This window comes from Capricornis sumatraensis, chromosome 6 (assembly GCF_032405125.1).
Source record: "Capricornis sumatraensis isolate serow.1 chromosome 6, serow.2, whole genome shotgun sequence".
NCBI classification, from domain to species: domain Eukaryota; kingdom Metazoa; phylum Chordata; class Mammalia; order Artiodactyla; family Bovidae; genus Capricornis; species Capricornis sumatraensis.
The window spans coordinates 24,554,020-24,565,134 of NC_091074.1; positions in this window are offsets into that span (position 1 = coordinate 24,554,020).

Consider the following 11,115-nt stretch of genomic DNA (forward strand, 5'->3'; position numbering starts at 1 on the left):
GACGGATAAGGTTTTGTGGGGTCTAGAAGAGATTCTGTTGGTTTATAAATTCCTAAATCTTCTGTAGAGGTTAAGTGTATAAATAAATCTTTTTTTTTTCCTTGCCAAAGAACTGTCCAAGAGGCTTCCGAGGAGCCAAGAGTTATCCATTTGAAAAAGACATAAGACTGCCCCATCAGCTACCCTTTTTACTTGCACATGGTCCTTGACTCTCCCTGGGCCTAAGAAAACTTAATCGTAAATGACATTAGAGACCCTACTGGCGAAGCATACATTTAGAAATATTTTTGCTTTCTATTGGTGTTTTAACACTAGAATATCAATTTTATTTCTCTTTCCCAGCTATAAGTCCTGGCCTGAGACACAAAGACCAGCCAAAAAGACAGAATTGGTCTAACAAATAAGTTAGTGATTATTTTGGCTAATGAAATCCAAGAGAGGAGAATTGCAAACTAACTCTCTCCTTTGAGAATCTAACTTAGATATAAAAAAAGACTTGACCATAAGTTGCCCTAGAAGATAAAAGTTTCACTAAAAATTTTCCCTCCTGTGTGCTTCGCTTTGGAGGTTCCTAAGAGATCTATCACCAGCCTATGAATAGCTGGCTTTCTTAGCATTTACTGGTTGCCTCAAAGGTGGTTCAATAGTAAAGAATCCACCTGGCAATGCAGGAGACACGTGTTTGATCCCTGATCCCTGGAAGAGCCCACATGCCATGAGCAACTGAGCCCGTGTACCACAACTACTGAGTCTGTGCTCTAGAGCCCAGAGGCTACAACTACTGAGCCCACATGCCACAACTGCACATGCCCGTGCACTGGAGCCCGTGCTCCACAAGAGAAGCCACCACGGTGAGAAGCCCACGCATCATAACTAGAGAGTAGCCTCCGCTGGCCACAGCTAGAGAAAAGCCCACCAGCACCGAAGGGCCAGTGCAGTCACCAAAAAAAAAAAAAGAGAGAACTTGTCTGGCCAGCAGGGAGCAGAACAGCTTTCCTGGTGGCTCAGATGGTAAAGACTCCACCTGCAATGCAGGAGACCCCAGTTCAATCCCTGCGTAGGGAAGGCCCCCTGGAGAAGGAAATGGCAACCCACTCCATATTCTTGCCTGGAGAATTCCATGGACAGAGGAGCCTGGCATGCTGCAATCCATGGGGTTGCAAAGAGTCAGACACGACTGAGCAACTAACACACTGGAGCTCAGTGACACAGCTAAGGGCCTTACTGCTGCCTAGAATGGACAGATGTTACGTTTTCATTGCAACAGGTCTGGATATCAAAGGATGGTTGGCATAAATCTTTACCATTCTTGGTAAAACTAGAATCATATGTTCTACAGCCTATGATAGAGGGAAAAGTTCTACTGGATCTCACAGACCATAACTTCTTTCCAGAGTCACACTATTCTACAACAATGAATCTTAACTTTGAGGTGGGGGACATGGAACCCTTTGAGAATATCATGATAATATTTTGCCCTTTCAGAAAACATCCTATTCTCTCTCTTGACACACACCATGAGAGGAGCATGAGCTCCAGGCAACAAATTATTAATTCTTAACAACTTATTAATTAATAAGAATTTCTAAAATGAATCCTTACTAATTGATGGCAATCACTACCAAAACATAATAGAACAGAATGTGATATTGATTCCCCTCCAACATCCTGACCCAAGAAAGAACAAGTGGTTCTCTTAATAACTCAATCTTAGCTGTAAAAAATCAAAGACTTCATGAAGGCTAAGGAATCTACAAACAGAAACAAATTATAACCAAATGAGCTGATTTACCAGGCATGTCTGCCTTCCAAAGATACTGGTTCCATCACCTCAGCTCTACAAAGTGCAAACTAAACAAAGGAAGACTCAAGAAAAAAGAGAATCAGAATTGTAAGCTTTTGAGGGACAAAAAAGGAAAAGTCCAGCTTTATATTGCCTTCTGTGCTATGAGTGCTAAGTCACTTCAGTCATGTCCAACTCTTTGTGACCCCATGGACTACAGCCCACCAGGCTCCTCTGTCCATGGGATTCTCCAGGCAAGAATACTGGAGTGGGCTGCTGTGCCCTCCTCTGGCGGATCTTCCCAACCCAGGCATCAAACCCACATCTCCTGCGGCTTCTGCATTGCAGGCAGATTCTTTACCGCTGAGCCTACAAATATGACAGCTTTCATGTAATTACAACCAAAATGAAGTCAGTTGTTCAAATGTGTGCAAAATTTTTATTCTTTCTAAATCAACAGTTGCAAAGACAGGCTATGTACTTAGACAAGAGGTGAATACAGGCTGAGATAAAAATCCCTGAGTGTAACTATAACAGGGAGCTCCTTTATCTTGAGATGACTTAGAAAGCAAAATGAAAGTGAAAGTCACTCAGTCATTCTGACTCTTTGAGATCCCATGGACTGACTATACAGTCCATGGAATTCTCCAGGCCAGAATACTGGAGTGGGTAGCCTTTCCCTTCTCCAGGGGATCTTCCCAACCCAGGGATCAAACCCAGGCCTCCCGCATTGCAGGCGGATTCTTTACCAGCTCAGCCACCAGGGGAGCAAAACCTGCCATAATATTTCTAACACTTAGAGCAGGGGTCCCCAACCTCCAGAATCTAATGCCAGATGATCTGAGGTGGAGCTGATGTAATAACGGTAGAAATAAAAGACACTTTAAATGTCTAATGCACTTAACCATCCTGAAACCATCCCCTCATCCTGGTCCTTCGAAAAACTACCTTCCACAAAACAGGTTCCTGGTGTCAAAAAGGTTTGGGACCACTGACTTAGAGGACTTATTTCGGGGAGTTTCTGACAGACCTATGGCCAGATTGAGGAACGTCATCTTTTTTGCGTTCAAGCTTATCTATCATACCTTGCTCTCCTCGTAGTAACAGAGGCTTGAAAGACACAAGAGAGTACAGCAAAAGGCAGTGGCCTTTCTGGGAAAGAGGAACTAACTTGTAGTGTGAATGAGTATAAGAACAATGGGTATTGATCAGTCAGACACCTAGAAGTGCAGGCAGGGTTACCTGGAAAGAGGCTTTAGGAATCCCTTGCTTTATCTGACCCTTTTTCATATACTTTCAGCTGTAATAGAGTCCAAGATGTCATGAGAGAGTGAGTTAATTACAGCAGAAATAAGCATGCTAAAGGACCTGGGCTCTGGTGTGTCTCTATCACAACACCAGATCCAAGAGGACATGGATCCAGCTGTACCTAGCAGAGGGATGAGTTTATTAGTCTCCCCAGGGTTACAAGTGTTGAGACGAAGGAGTCTGGAAGCCTGAGGGTCCTGTGAACCCAGAAACAAGAGAAAATTGAAATGAGATGGGAAAGAATAAAGCCATTTTTGTATAGAACTTAGCTTCATCTTATTTCAGTATTCTTTGGACTTGGGAAAGAGTATAAGAGAATTGAGCAGATCAATCAGTAGGCATGCATGAAGTGAAGCAATCTGAAGGGGGCCACCTGAGGGATCTCTGGGTGTATAGGGAAGCATACGGTTCATGGCCACTTAAGGTGACTTAATTCATTTAATGAAAACCAGGGCTTAAAATAAAAAATACTGATTACAAATGCAGAAGATGTTCGGATAGTTGAGAGATGAGAGTGCTGCAGCCTGTAGGCACTTTCTGTGAAGAAACCCCCACGGCTGACAAAAGCACCAGGGAGCCAGCTCAAACATGAATGTGTCAAGGTGACAGGCCCTGAGTCTCCTACCGTGGATTCTTAAGAGAGACAGGCATGCATAAAATCGTGTGTTCTTTTGCTCAGCACTAAGGCAGTCCTTCAACCCTTCACCTTTTCAACTAGAAAGAAAACTTAAACAGAGAATCACAGACTTGGAAGGGCCCTTAGAGATGATGTAGTCAAACTTTCATTTTACAGTTGAAGAAACTGAACGAGGCCAGAGGAGGTGGACTGATTTGCCCAAGGTCACATACATGGTTGGTTCATGACAGATCAGCAATTTAAGCCCTTAGGTCACCTCTTCTACTCTAATATTCTTTGCAAGACACTCTATTTTGATCTGTGACACAAATTCATCTACTATAAAGGTAAAACTTGAGACGCAAAGACAATGGATTATCATAGACAAGCTCTGTGTAGATCCATCTGATCTCTTTGGCCTGTCAACGTCTGTCTGGCCCTGTTGTTGTTGTTTTAGTAGCTAAATTCTGTCTGACTCTTTGCAACCCCATGTATTATAGCCCATTTAGGCTCCTCTGTCCATGAGATTTCCCAGGCAAGAATGCTGAATGGATTGCCATTTCTTTCTCCAGGGTACCTTCCCAATCCAGGGATTGAATCCATATCCCTTACTTGGTAGGCAGATTCTGTCCCACTGAGCCCCTGGGAAGACCCTATCTGGCCTAAGAGCTAATAAAATCAATTAGTGATAAGGCATGTGATTGGGCATGTCTGTCTGTCATATGCAAATCACCTGCATATGACTAGTGCTACAAAATGGACATTTTTTTTTCTGTCCCAGTAAAAGACTAACCATAGTAAAGATTACCAATATATGTAAGATTTTAAGCATTGTTAGGGTGTTGGCTTATGATTATAAGGAAATTTTTAATGTGAGATATTTTACCATGCTAATTTTCCCTTTGGTATTTATCCATAAAAAGAAAAAGACAAATTCAACAGACATTTAAGTTTCTTCTCACATGAAGGCAAATTTTGACTTCTCATGGTTCCCAAAATATAGATCCTAAATATTTCATAAAACAACATGAATATATACACATGACTATATATAAAATTTATAACCAACCAGGAAACTATACTGAATATTTTATAATAACCTATAAAGGAAAAGAATTTGGAAAAGAATATAAGTAACGATCACTTTGCTGTATACCTGAAACTAATTCAGCATTGTAAATCAACTATATTTCAATAAAAAACAAAAATAAAATACAAAAAATATCATGAACAGAACACAAGAACACAGACTTTTAAAACTTTATAACAAGTGCTGTTAAAAATCACAGTATAAGGAGGCAGGAGAAATTCTTCAAATCTTCATGTATGGACATTTCAAAAACTAGAATTTACTTTCCTCTTTCAGGATAGAGTTTGGTCAGGAAGGAGGAAGGTGACTTCTTGCTTTTGAGTTTACCAAGGATGGTGATTTAATAGAGGGGATTCATCCCCTTAGAGGGATCACAAGCATTATAAGAAAGCAGAGTGGATCATTCCATAGAACAATGAGCTCCCGTATCACTATCAGCTGCCACACATACTGAAAGGCATTCAGATTTGACGAAGACGTATACTGACGGTGACGGTGTGCTGTCACATCCGACTCCTGAAACCCCATGGACTGTAGCCCACCAGGCTCCTCTGCCCATAGAATTTTCTAGGCAAGAATACTGGAGTGGGTTGCCTTTTCCTACTTCAGGGAATCTTCCTGACCCACGGACTGAATCTGCGTTTCTCGTGTCTCCTGCATTGTCAGGCAGATTCTAAACCACTAGCATCACCTGGGAAGCCCAGGCTATGATGACTGAGGGCATTTACAAGGGCTAATATCCAGAATATGAAGAACTATTGCCATACAGAACACAGCAGCAGGAGCTTGGTGACAAATCAGAATGAAACAAGTGACCATTTTAATACAATCTGCCCTTGGCTCTTGTATGGTTACTTATGAGGAGAAGTGGATGGCACACTCTTGTAATTACAGATACAGGAATAAAGGCGAAATAAACGGTGTCACATACTCGCTTGCCGGAAGAGCGGTTCTGAAGTTTAGGTTTTGCTGCTCTCCCCGCTGCCTCTCCTGCGCCTCTCACAGGATGCCTGGAGATACCAGGACGGACGCCTAGACACCCAGGAGGAGGAGCGTCCTGGTTTCCCTGTGTGTACTAAGGAGCTGTGCTTATGGTGAATGGCAAAAGCAGGCCATCAGAGAGCACTCGTACCTCCTGTTCATTTATCTGTCTGATTTCTGCTGCGACACCTTCATTGAAACTGATTTTCTGAGTGTCCCTGGTGACTACTCAATTATCATATTCGATAGGTTCCTTTTAATAGGATCCTCCAAGTCATCTTTGATTCCCTTTGGCATCACTGACCTTCTACTTACTCTTGAAACTCTCTTGACCTGGAGGACATCAAGGTGATTCCCATCTGTGGCCAAGTCCTCTCAGTTCTTTTACCAGCGACACTCTCTCAGACCCCTCAGGGCAGGCACTCCCTGACAATCCTTTTTCATCTCCTTGTACTTACTGTCTTGGCAATCCCATTAGTTCTCCTGTCACAAATTCACCATCAGCTCTCTCCACACAATTATACTTTATCTTTGTCTTAATCACTTGGTCATGTCCAGTTCTTTACGACCCCATGGACTGGGGCCCACCAGGCTCCTCTGTCCATGGAATCTCTAGGCAAGAACACTGGCGTGAATAGCCATTCCCTTCTCCAGGAGGTCTTCCTGAGCCAGGGATCAAACCCAGGTCTACAGCCCTGCAGGCAGATTCTCTACCGTTTGAGCCACTAGAAGTTTTCTAAAATGAACACAGCAATTCCTTTAATACTCCCAACAACCTACTCTTCTTTTATTACACAGAGAAGGAAACTGAGAGACTCAGAGAGGTGAAGTCAACTGCCCAGGGGCTCAAAGTTAGAAGGTCTATAAACTTAATCCCAGCTCTTACGTCTAGTGCTTTTTCACCACACCATAAATGTAATACCTCCAAACATTTCCAAATACATACACTAATGCCCCATCTTCTTCACCAAGGCCCAGACAAATAACACTTCACCCACTTAATAAGAAACTAGATCCAAATATCCTTATAACTTGCCATATTCCCCAAGAGCTTCCTCTGTTAACCTCAGTTTTTTTAACTGAAATACAGTTGACACATAGCATTGTATTAGTTTCAGGTATACAACACAATGATTAGATATTTATATATACTGCAAATTTATGTAAGTCTAGATGCGAAGAATGACTCACTTGAAAAGACCCTGATGCTGGGAAAGATTGAAGGTGGGAGAAGGGGACAACAGGATGAAATGGTTGGATGGCATCACCAACTCAATGCACATGAGTCTGAGTAAACTCTGGGAGTTGGTGATGAACAGAGAGGCCTAGCGTGCTACAGTCCATGGGGTCGAAGAGAGTTGGACACAACTGAGTAACTGAACTGAACTGAAGTCTAGTTAACTTCTTTCATCATAGCTTTTATTCTTGTGATGAGAATTTTTAAGATCTACTCTCTTAGGAACTCTCAGATTTACAACATAATTAACTATGGTCACCATGCCATATGTTACGTCCCTAGAACTTATTTTAGAATCACAAGCTTATACTTTTTAACTCCTTTCTCTTATTTCACTTACCCCCTGCCTCTGGCAACTGCCAATCTGTTCCCAGTATCCATGAGCTCAGTTTTGGGGATTTTCATTTGCTTGATTGATTTAGATTGCACATGAAAGTGAGATCAGACAGAATTTGTCTTTCTCTGACTTATCCACTTAACATAATGCCTTCAAGGTCTATCTACATCATTGCAAATGGCAAGATTTCCTTCTTTTTAGGACTGGATACAGAGGATGAAATGGTTGGATGGCATCACCAACTCAATGGACATGGGTTTGGGTGGACTCTGGGAGTTGGTGATGGACAGGGAGGCCTGGCGTGCTGCGGTTCATGGGGTTGCAAAGGGTCAGACACAACTGAGTGACTGAACTGAATTGAACTATTCCATTATATGTACATATTAGTGTGTGTATATATATTTATATGGACCACATTTTCCTTACCCATTCATCCATCAATAGACACTCTACTTTTTATAATGCAATCAGTATATTCCTGGTTACAAGTACTTGAACATATCTTTAATGTTTCTATTTGCTACCAGTTGCTACATTTGAGAAATTGCACTTTTAAATATCTCCTGTATCTCCCACCCAACACTTTTTTCAAAAATATAAATTTATTTATTTTAGTTGGAGGCTAATTACTTTTCAATATTGTATTGGTTTTGCCATATATCAACATGAATCTGCCACGGGTGTACACGTGTTCCCCATCTTAAACCCCCCTCCCACCTATATGCGAGACAGCAAAAGAGACACAAATGTATAGAACAGTCTTTTGGACTCTGTGGGAGAGGGCGAGGATGGGATGATTTGGGAGAAGGACATTGAAACATGTATACTATCATATGTGAAACCACCCAACACTTTCAATGCACAGTGCTCCTGTCTTTGTTCTGGTTTGTAGATTGCTTTCCTAAAGATCTATACTAGTGTACTATTAACCTAATGTGTACTAATGTACTAGTAATGTACCTATCTCCTGTCTCTCCTCTAATTTACTCTATGCCCTGCCTCTGAATTAATCTCCCTTCACTTGCTTTTAGTGGCTCTGCACTGCCTTTAGAAGAAAGTCCAAAGGCTCAAAGTCCCATATGATTAAGGCCCAAGTCTAAAAAGAACTTTATCGACACTTCCTTATCTCATGCACTCTCCACCGAGCCACTCCAGACTATTTAGTGCTCATATAAAGATATTTTCTGATGGTAGGTGATCAAAAAATATTTGTTACATTATTGGGTTGCCCACAAATTTCATTCTGGTTTGTCCATAAAATGTTACAGAAAAAGCCAAATGAAATTTGTGGCCAACACAATAAATCAAACCTGTTTGGAATGAATTGGTTTTATTTCACTATTTGACAGTCAAGAGATTCAAAATCACTTCCTTTTAAGGTGCTGTTCTCACAAGGTAGCCCTTCTTTGGATAAGTGTCCTAAAGCTGTCTTCTTTCCCTTCTCCTAGACATCTGTATGTGCATATTTGCTTTCATCGCACAAATGAGTAACTTAAAAATTTGCAGACATCTGTTGTTGTACTTCAGCCAAGACACTATATTGTGTGCCAACCAAAATTATTAAAATGATACAAAATTGGTGATATATTCATTTTCCATGAAAAAAATATTGTAAATGCTGAAAACTCATTGTAATAGCTTTTATTCTCACCCAGCATGTAAAATATTCTCTTCTGTATAATAGCTAAAGTGCAGTTCTAGAAAACTTTGTATTTCAGAAACTTATATGTAAAGTTAACAAAAATAATTTGTTAAATCTGCTCATATCAGATGCATTCTAATAATTACCAACTAGAATAAGTGGAGAGGCCTCAACAGTCACACAATCTCTGAGTGAAATACAAAGTCTCTATGGTCTCTGAGGCTGTTATCTAGATAGATATGCTAAGTAATAAAATCCTGAAGAGGGATCAAAATAGTAAGTTGACAGAATAAAGCCTCCATTTATGCTGTGTTATATCTGAAAATGTTAGTCTCGAAGCTCAGTTCAGTTCAGTCGCTCAGTCATGTCCAACTCTTTGCGACGCCATGAACTTCCACACGCTAGGCCTCCCTGTCCATCACCAACTCCCGGAGTCCATCCAAACCCATGTCCATTGAGTCGGTGATGCCATCCAACCATCTTATCCTCTGTCATCCCCTTCTCCTCCTGCCCTCCATCTCAAAAAATAGCCTAATTCTATCATGTTGTATCTTGTTGACTGTAGCTCATTTGACTCAACATACAGGTAAGGCAAGAACAGTGAAGGCAAACATCTCGCACTAGATGTCATTTACTTTAACAACGCTCAATAGTGGACATTCTATTGTGCCTAATGACTCGAAGAAAATTCATCTTAAGCAATTAGAATATTCAGTTCAGTTCAGTTGCTCAGTTGTGTACAACTCTTTGCCACCCCATGAACTGCAGCACACCAGGCCTCCCTGTCCAACACCAACTCCCAGTGTTCACTCAAACTCATGTCCATCGAGTTGGTGATGCCATCCAGCCATCTCATCCTCTGTCGTCCCCTTCTCCTCCTGCCCTCAATCCCTCCCAGCATCAGAGTCTTTTCTAATGAGTAAGCTCTTCCCATGAGGTGGCCAAAGTACTGGAGTTTCAGCTTTAGCATCAGTCCTTTCAAAGAGCACCCAGGACTGATCTCCTTTAGAATGGACTGGGTGGATCTCCTTGCAGTCCAAGGGACTCTCAAAAGTCTTCTCCAACACCACAGTTCAAAAGCATCAATTCTTCAGTGCTCAGCTTTCTTCACAGTCCAACTCTCACATCCATACATGACCGCTGGAAAAACTATAGCCTTGACTAGACAGACCTTTGTTGGCAAAGTAATGTCTCTGCTTTTGAATATGCTATCTAGGTTGGTCATAACTTTCCTTCCAAGGAGTAAGCGTCTTTTAATTTCATGGCTGCAATCACCATCTCCAATGATTTTGGAGCCCCCCAAAATAGTCTGACACTGTTTCCCCATCTATTTCCCATGAAGTGATGGGACCGGATGCCATGATCTTTGTTTTCTGAATGTTGAGCTTTAAGCCAACTTTTTCACTCTCCTCTTTCACTTTCATCAAGAGGCTTTTTAGTTCTTCTTCACTTTCTGCCATAAGGATGGTGTCATCTGCATATCTGAGGTTATTGATATTTCTCCCGGTAATCTTGATTCCAGCTTGTGCTTATATTGAAACTATCAAAAAAAAAGGAATTTATTTAAAGATGCGAAAGAGCAACAGAATATTACTCAGCCATAAAATGAATGAAATAATACCATTAGTAGCAGCATGGATGGACCTAGAGATTGTCACACTGAGTGAAGTCAGACAGAGAAAGACAAATATCACATGATAACTTCTTATATGTAGATTATATTTTGGGGGGCTCCAAAATCACTGCGGATGGTGACTATAGCCATGAAATTAAAAGATGCTTGCTCCTTGGAAGAAAAGCTATGGTAAACCCAGACAGCATATTAAAAAACAGAGACATCACTTTTCTGACAAAAGTCCGCATTGTGAAAGGATGGTCTTTCCAGTAGTCATGTATGGGTATGAGAGTTGTACCATAAAGAAGGCTGAGCACTGAAGAACTGAAGCTTTTGAATTGTGCTACTGAAGAAGACTCTTGAGAGTCTCTTGGACAGCAAGGAGATCAAACCAGTCAATCCTAAAGGAAATCAACCCTGAATATTCATTGGAAGGACGGAAGTTGAAGTTCCAATACTTTGTCCACCTGATGCAAGGAGCAACTCATCAGAAAAGCTCCTGATGC